Below are 9,817 nucleotides of genomic sequence, written 5' to 3'. Positions count from 1 at the left end.
AAGTAATCAGAATAGCTGCACAGCGTTTGTTGTGTTTTGGGATGATCAACTGCACTCTTTTTTAATACCTCAGATGCCTATTTTGTAAATGTTTCCAAAGAGACCCCAGCCTAAAGTAGTATTTATTATCACATTTCACAATAATATCACAAGAATAATCATGCTTACTTAAGTGTCTCAAAGCATCAGATTTTTTGCTGTGTGTGTGTGCGCTCTATAAGGAATGGTTGGATTGTCAGTTGAGGACAGCAGACATGCAAAATAAAACAGATTTATTAATAAACTGGGGCTGAGGGCTAAACCAAATAGCTTCTCCCAACTAGTGGTTTTACATCAATCGTCTTCCTGTGATGATGTGGTTCTGCTCGCTGCCTCACCATACTCCCAGAAATATTCCCGCTCAAAAACGGTACAGAACACTCTGTACTAGTGAATTTGCGGTAGACTACCAGTGATAACTCGGTACAAGTGAATACTAAATACTAGTAATTATGCGGTACTAGTGGATAATCTGTACTAGTTGTTACTCGTACAAGTGATCACTCAGTAGTAGTAATTGTGTGGCACTAGTGAACAGTACCATAGTAGTGATAACTCAGGAGGCTACAACTGAGTGCTCAGTACTAGTTATACTGAGTATTATTGATTACCCAGTTTGTGTGTGTGTGTGTGTGTGTGTGTGTGTGTGTGTGTGTGTGTGTGTGTGTGTGTGTGTGTGTGTGTGTGTGTGTGTGTGTGTGTGTGTGTGTGTGTGTGTGTGTGTGTGTGTGTGTGTGTGTGTGTGTGTGGACTGCAGCCTCACCACTAATCACTGGCACACATTGCATGCACCACAGTACTGTGGTACTACACTTAATTATGCACCTGTTTGTGTGCGTAATCACCTCTTATGCAGCAGTCCACACATCAATAGGGCTTGTAATTGCAACGTCAACAGCTCCCTATGACCACCTCCATTTTGTAAGCGTAGGAGCACCGGAATGTGAGTGATTTTTATTGCTTAGTTATCAAACGTTATCATTAAAGGGAGACACTTTACTGTTTGAAACCCCCGCAGCGTTTCTCACACGAGACCTGGGGAAACAAAGTTTTCCTTAGCCTAGGTTAGGGTCTATTTATGCTGATTTAGGATTCTACTCTACAGTACTACAACACTCTTGAGTCTCAATATGGCATAGAGAGAATCACCAACAGAAAGTCCCATGATGCATCAGCCCGTGACTGTTTGCATGTTTCGAGTAGGCTGTCGTGCTGATGTTAACACAAGGCTTCGATTATGTAACCTGTGTGGAAGTTTGTCCTCGCTTGTTAAGTTCATCTGCAGTATATTGATTTTATTTTCTAATTGCTCTAGTTATATAGCTTTCGATGTCAGGGTGGTCAATTATTATCGCTCTGGAATGGTTATCTTTCTGGTCCCGAGTGTGCCTCCTACCATCTTCCCAGAGCCGATAGCTGGTCTTCTCCCAGTACATGTGTGTGTCCTGTGATAAATCATACACACTTTTCTTACCAGTGGCTACTCGAAGCGCTTCACAATATTGCCTAACATGCACACCGACCGTGGTGTCAACCACAAAAGGAGACAGCCAGCTCGTCGGGAGCAGTTAGGGTGAAGAGACTTGCTCAGGGACACCTCGACACTCAGCTTGGAGGAACCGGGGATTGAACTAGCAACCTAGAGCCACATGCTGCCCAGATATGTTCTTAATCACGTTCAAGGGTAAATAATCTGTCTGCCATTCTGGAAAATCTGTCCGTCAACATCGACAACGTCGGTAATGGCAACAAGAAGTCGCCTTACTCCGCACCGATGCCTCTTTTCACTTTTCCGCTGTAAATGTCATTCGTTCATTTGATGTTTTCCCAGGGAAGGAATCAGGCGTGGTGCGGACCGCTGAGGCGCCATCTGTTTGTGTAACCTGTTGGTGACATTTAACGGGGAATGTGTGAAATGGAGAGAGAGAGAGGGAGAGAATGCGAAAGAGAGAGGGGAGGAGAGAGTCGACCCTGAATAGAGTTTACCCGAGGCTATTCGTCTTTGTAAGGGATTGTTGTGCGCACTGACATTTTCTACACTGTGAAGGGAGCAAAGTGGGCAGCTGTGTCCCGTGATTTATTTGCTGTTGTTTTTCATTTGGTTCCAGCAGAGGAGTGAGGATGCCAGGGCTTTGTCGGAATGCTGGCAGAGGGGACGGCATCACTGGGAAATGCACAAAACACTCATTAGAATAATAATGATGATGTTGTTACGATAACAACGCCAGTGACAGAGAAGTCACTGCTGACGGTTTAACACCCTGGAGACGAGGTATCTGTGGCTCACGAGGGGCAGTTTCCAAAGGATTCCTGGACACATATTTAGTTTGTCAGATATCTCTTATTGTTCTTACCCAACCCACACCACAACACTGCTGTGTCTCCCCTCATTATTTAGTCCTGACTCTTTACCACGTGGACTCAAAAGCAATTTCACAGTTGCTTGCCTCAGACATGTTCTACCATGTTTCTGTAGCGTTGTGATTCGCTGCGTCCTTCCGGGCTCCTCGTAATTAAATCTCACACGGGGTCTTCCCTATGATGAGTGTGTTCAAAGAGGAAGAATTTTCCTCAACACATGCGATTCACCTTAAGCTAGTCAAGGCTGGCAAACCGCACTTAGCTGATCTGCGTTTACTTAAGCCAGACAGAAAGGAAGGCCGGACAGCTTGGCACTTGGTTCTAAGAACATCCTTCCTTAACGACAGCAATATATTGTTTCTACTTCTTCTTTTCTTCGTAAGTCACTTTGGATAAAAAATGTAAATGTAAAATAAGTGTCTAATCAAGAGTATTTGACTTTCCCGATGTTGGCTTTTTATTATTCCGTCGTTTGTTATGGTCCGCTGGAATGTATCACTCCCTATATGTGCGAGTTGCTAGAAACGCAAATTGATCCGTCGTGTAGTGATTCCTCCTCCTCCTGCTCCTCCGTTTGTATGCGGTGAGCCAGAACATAAAGAGATGGAGAGACTGAGAAAACAAGTGTTGTGTTCCTATCCCCAGGACACGATCTATATGCATGCTCAATAATCCCCACACAACAACACAGCCAGCGCTCTTGACGAGATCTTCACTTAACAGGACTCACTCGATCACCACGCAACAGTGCAACGAACTGTAGCCCGACAAATCTCTCCCTTTGTACCTGCTTCTTACAATTAGAAAGTCAATGAGCGGAATGGCCACTGCCGTTGTTGACTGCAACGGCTGGCTATAATTGTCATGCATCTATTTCTGCCAGATGTCGGGGAATGTGAAATGGAGAGAGACCAACTGAAGATAATCCTCAAAAAGATCACTGCGCTGTACACAGAAGACCTGCCCTTTGGAACCTCTGACACCTAAATTGTGTAGTTCCTTGGATATTATGCATCGCAGAAGTATCCCCCTTAACTTTTATGCTAGGGGTTATCCATTCCCTTTTGGTTTTACCTGACGGTGGGGATAATAGGATTTCACAGGTTGCTTCGGGTCGCCTCCGCTATTGTTAGCAGGGCTACGTTTCCAAGGCACCTCGGAGTCCGAGATACATAAACACCTTTATCGGTAAGGGCTGTCACGGGGATCTGCCTTCAGTTCCACAAACAAAGGTCCGGCGGAATTACCTGCCAGGACTCATACAGGTTGGGAAGCCAAGCTCGTCCTCGTTCAAATGCAATTTGGTCACTCTGCATTTTCTATTCATTTGGGATGTTAATTATGGTATCATTCCTGCAGGGCGTGGGAAAACGCAGGTGTACAAAACAAAAGAGCCTGGGCTTGAATAACGGCACAATGCTTGACATTAGAATCACACCTCATAAGTCTACTCTGCTGAACCGAGCAGATAACCAGGCAGGGGCTGGCTAGCTGGGATAGAGTCACGAGGAGCTAGCGTGTTTTTAAATGGACAACTTTTATGACAAATACACGCACCAAACAGGGAACCCTTAAACGCTAATAGCGAGCCGGTAAAAGATGACAAGTGTTGCGTGACTGACAGATACGGCCTGTCCTTTTAATCTGAGGTGCTAGTTGGCCGCACGTGAGGCCATTAGCGATTCGGCGGCACACCTACCGCGGCCCGATGCAGCGCAGTGGCTTGGTTTTATGCCGCCATCAGTCAAGGTTATGTTGCGGCTGATTTGTACTGTCATTATACAGGCCCTGTTCTTCCCTGACGTTTCAAGTACTCCGAAGGTGACTGATGGTCTCATCACTTCTTCCTGTTGCACGGCTCCCCTCAAACTGGTTGAGGGCACCAGTCACTGCTTCCCGGGTTTGTCAGAGATACTGTTCATCAGAGGGCCGTGTTCTAGTTTGATCGAGAGCGCCCACAAAACGTTGCAAACCCCGGCCCGACTTCTGTACGTTTTCACCGCAACTGAAGACGACACTGAATCCACTATTGAAAACCTCCCTCAAAATAAATCCCAAAGGTTTTTTTAATTCAGGCATCGCAGAACAAGACACATTAACAGGGCTGCAGTCATATCAACTGTACTGGACATTAATATTCCTGCTGCTTCGACACTTTCCAAACAACTAGTGAAAACGGCTGTAATGAATCCAAATAAGGCCAGAATTCTGGCCCTTTTCACCGTTTTCCAGGGAGCCGTTTCCCGTCTGGTATGAATGGAGGTGAGTCTGTGGATGCCGGGGACACAAGACCGGAGGGGCTTGCTCTTTTTCCCTTTGGATTACGTCCTGCATGCAGGCCAGTGTGTGTGTGTGGTGTGTGTGTGTGTGTGTGTGTGTGTGTGTGTGTGTGTGTGTGTGTGTGTGTGTGTGTGTGTGTGTGTGTTGTCCCAGCAATGCAACTGACTGGTGAGCAGAAACGGCCGACCACCGCAAAGAAGTCCAGGCGGGCCTGCACTGCCAGATAAGGCACATCAGGCTCGGTCAACAACGGCACGACACAATGCGAAGGGTAAAACCCAACTGTTGGGTCCGGATTCTACCACAGACTTGACCTGATCAGATCCCCCCCCTCCTTCCCCTCGTACAGCTTATCTGTGAGAGGCGAGCTGATGGCTCAAATGAGAAATGGTTATGCATGTGGGGGCCTTGCATTACGCACACACAGGGACTGAAGGCCTGTTAAGTGCTTCTCGCGCTCGCTCTTGCGCTCTCTCGCTTTCTCTCTCTCTCTCTCTCTCTCTCTCGCCCTCTCTCTCTCGCCCTCTCTCTCTCGCCCTCTCTCTCTCGCCCTCTCCTCGGGCAATGGTAGATAGTCCCCTGGGCCCGTACAGGTGGCCATCTCTGCTCCATGTGTGTCTCTGGTCCGTTCTCGATAGAAGCCTTTGTCTCCACAACCATCCTCCACATCGCTTCAAAAAAAAACCCACCCGACGGTCAGTCAATGGCTTCCTAATCACCGCTCCACAGCTGGCCCTGGTCTTTGGTGGGGTGGCTGAGGGGGAGCCGGGGCAGAATGGGCAGTGCTTATCCCTCAGGGAGACGGAGAGGGTCTGCCTCATACCTCTCTGTGCCGTCCGCATGCCTGCACACACGGGGCGACCTGAACACGGCTGCCTTCTCCCACTCGAACCTGGCGCCGCTTTATACGTGTTTTGTGTCGTTCTCACAGCGCTGTGTTGAAGCTGTGGTTTACTTCACAGGTGTAGACGTGGAAGTGTCTTTGTTATCCAAAACAGAACAAAATGGTGAATATGCCACAGGTGTTACCCAATCTCAATTTGCATCATTTTTCTTACGACAGTTCTTATCTTTCAGTTTGCATATCAAATGAATACCTTTTTCTAGAATGAAGCCATGGTTGGTTCTTTTTATTTTTATGGTTATTGCTTTTGAATATAAATGCTTGTTTAGATGTATGGTAATTCTTATTGGAAATAGAATGTTGTTGCATTAACTTCAATTGATTTGAATAACACATTTCAGCACATACAAATGGTGTGTGTGTGTGTGTGTGTGTTTGTGTGTGTGTGTGCGTGCGTGTGCGTGCGTGCGTGCGCGCGCGCGCGCCATTCATTCAGAAACGGGATGCAATCACTGTTACGTAACCCCATCAGTCACACGGCATTCTGAAACGAAAGGTAAGGCTCTGTTGTCCCCACTCTCATTCAGCTGTGCAGCTAAAGCACGGCATAGGGGAGCCGTTTATCCCGGACGCCCAAACTAGGCGCTGCAGTTTGGTTATTTAATCAATGGTTCCATCTGGCACAAACAGTCCTACTTGACTTTCACAATATAAACATTGTCAACGCCCAAGCGACTTGAATGTCAGTCTATTTACGATAACGGTGACATTTTGCTTCTCCATTAAGGCCTGTTTACAGCCACGTTCCCCTAGTCACAGCCCAATCGGCCAATCCGGTGCCTCCCTTTATGGCCTTATTAGGTGAGCACCCCTAAAAAGCTTTCCATGGCCTCTACATGTGATGGGAGTGTATGGGACTTCTGATGCTCTCTGCCAATTCTAACCATAACATTTAAGAAGTCTTTCATTTTGTTTGCAATTCAAAGCCCATTGTATGCTGTTTGTGTTGGTGATTTAATACTTGATCCTCCGACTGAACCTCATTTTGAGAACCATATCATTAGGCACTGTTTGAATCTGTGAGAATCTTATTTTAATACATTTGAATATTTGGGTCCAGCGTATCTGTGATGGATTGCCTTGCTGCTTTTTCATCCATGAGACAAATAATTGTATGCATACATGAATAGATTTAACCCAACGCTGACCAATAACGGAGTGAAAATAGCCCTTCTTATTGAACCTTTATCTTCTTCCGAGGAGAAGGCAGATAACGCATCAGTCCATCTCCCCAAATGTTGACGCAAACCCCCATTTCCTCCGGAACATTCCGGAACGCATACAGGGAGGCTGACGTTGTCTGCGTCCATCGGTTTTACGAGTCGCAAAAGACGGTGCTTCAAATGAAAACATCTTGTATATATATCAACCTATGTTAATATATCCCTGCATACTTGTTAGCACTGATGGAATTGGTTTGCCAACCGAGCCATATGTTTAAACACACAAACGGAAAGCTAAACATACTTTTTAATGAGAATGAAGAAGCAATAGCAGAATGGGTTGTATAAAAAAAAAAAAAAAAAAAAATTATAATGAATAAGTTGCAACGCCATCATGAATGGAAGTCCACTTTAGCTTGTTGCCATGTTTCCATTGCTTCATGCTTTCTATGTTTCCTGTATTTAATGGCTGAACTGTTGACTGTAAAAAAATAACCCAACAGCCAGCCAGGACTGTTCCAGATCCAGAGTGGCACTGGGTAGATCCAATCATTTTAAAACTTCTACAGACGCCCGCCTCCAAGTGAGGGAACGTTTGTCAATTTAGCTGTTCCAGACCTTCTGTACAAATTAAATTAAGTACGATGGTCTGGTAGGACCAGGCTACGTGGCCTGGGCAAGATTGCTCCTTCATATATACGTCTTCACGTAGTAATACGATAAATACGTCGTCACCAAGCGTCCTCGCCGCCATAACAACAATGGAGAACAACAACGTCAATGCTGTCGTCGGCCCAAATTTCAAGTGAACACTCGACTTCACTATCGCACCAACGTCAACCCACTCGTGAACCGCTTGCCGCCATTGTTTAAAATGATTGTTGTGTGGAAGAAGGGCATGGACCTATAAAGAAAGAAGGGTCGCGCAACGCAAGGACTACGTCATCCAGCTCACGTTGCGTATCATCTCATTAGCATCTGTACTTTGGCCACGGCACACCTCTCCCAAGTGTGCCGTGGCCAAGGGGCTGTTCCGTGCTGGAATACGGATGGCGTGGTCACACTAGCCAAACGTTCTAGACTTTAGTATGCAAATGAGCTCGGGCACGGGGCCGTGGCCCTAGTGTGAGTGGCCCCTAAAATAGGAGCCACGGCATACTTCGGCAGACTTCTTGTACTTTTTGGTATGAATACTTTTTTGAAATGTAATTGGCCTCATCTGGAGGCTGATTGATTGTGTGGCTCCAAGAGCCAGCTGTTCTGTGAACACCTTGACACCTTCCCCTCACTACCACTGCCACACTGTTGATATCAAAGTACTGGCACCACTACGGAATGCTTCTAGAAGTTTATGCTGCTCCTGCAACCCTTTACAGGTTTTTTATATGGGAATCCTAGAATCCTGATTGTACGTTTTTTTTCAAGGGCACAGATCTGATTACAACTTGGGGATATGCAACAGTACTGTAATAATGTGTGCATTTTTTTTCCATCCAAACATGGACATTTCTTTTCTGGAGGGGACATCAATAATATAACCAATATGTATCAAGCGATGTGCTTTAACAGACAAAGCGCCATGAATAGTAGCTTCACCTATATGTTGATGAATCACTTTAAGGCCAACATCATCAGAGCCACTCATCCACAAATGCAGCCCCATTCATTCTCTGAAAACACCAGGCATAGAGTTGTAGCGTGCCAATTCTGTAGGCTGTGGTTCAGACCACTGAGCAGGATTCGTGAGGGGGGAACGTAAACATAATCTCTAGAAAGTGTTGTGTTTATCTGTGAATTATGTCAAAATTGAAGTCGGCTACTTTTAAATATATATTTTCAATTACATCATTTATTTAGAAATAGTTTTATATTAGGGCTTGGGGGACCTCTCCATATTTTTCAGAATACGCTGATCCCCCCCCACCCGGGATCGGTGCCTAGGGTTTATTTACAACCCTCATCCCTGAATAAATGATCAATAAATGTGTTTCACAGATATACATTGGTAAACACTCTGTCTATGGGGAGGGTGTTCAAGGCAAGGCTCAAGCTGCTCACATTTTATTCAGTACACAGAAGTGTATGTGTTTGTGTGTGTGTGTTTGGATGTGTTTGTGTGTGTGTGTGTGTGTGTGTGTGTGTGTGCCCGCTTGTGTGTGTCCCTTGACTCAGCCGTAAAGAAAGGAGGGAATGCAAAGCGCCGACGCTATAGATGAAGCCATGGTGGAGGTGTTCCCACCTCCTGTCATCATCACTAGTGTTCCTGCGTCGCATCGGTCTAGCGGGGGAGAGATTCAAAGGGAAAGAACAGGGCGTAGATCTCTGCATGGACGTTTAAGCCTGCGAGATGCACAATCAAAGGCGCACCAAAACAAGCACCGGATCTGGCTTAAACACGAGTACCAGTGCTTAAGCTGTCCCAGTGGGTGGACAGGAACGTCTTAATTCAGCGCGTTTGAAGATACTGGGAAGGTAGCAAACCCTCGGCGCGGAGGCAGCACTGTTGTGCGTTTTTTTTGTGTCTTCTGTGAACAGGCTTGGTGGCAGGTGCTTTGTTTCAGCTCCCCGAACACACTGCCAGGTGCCTGACTTCGGTGTCCTTGGTAACGCTGTCTCTCAGGCCTCCCGTTGGACCGGGTGTGAGCTAGCTAGTAGCCACCGCCAGCAGATCTGCTCACACCTGTGACTATCACATCCTTAAACACCGTCATTATCAACCTTGTCAGCGGAATACACTGTTCTGTGCATTGCATGCTTGGTTTTTGTAGCACTAGGGATTCAAATGAATATATTTCTGTTATATGTACTTTATGGCCGTCATATGGCACATGCCTGTGCCATTTGGAAAGAACAGTTGGCGGATTTAAATGCACCAAACAGCAGGCCCCATCAGAAATGGGCATCTCCATGCAACAGTGAATACTGTTCCGTTGTTTGTTTCCATCATCTAAACAGTAATGATGAACAATCTATGGGATTGTTCTCCTTTTCCTCCATGTTTACTTCGGATGATGAGCTGATTTTGCAAATATTAGCATTTCTGAAGCGATAAGCAGCAAATGTATGGTAA

This window comes from Gadus chalcogrammus, chromosome 14, assembly GCF_026213295.1.
Source record: "Gadus chalcogrammus isolate NIFS_2021 chromosome 14, NIFS_Gcha_1.0, whole genome shotgun sequence".
NCBI lineage: Eukaryota > Metazoa > Chordata > Actinopteri > Gadiformes > Gadidae > Gadus > Gadus chalcogrammus.
Note: the sequence above shows the minus strand (reverse complement) of the source record.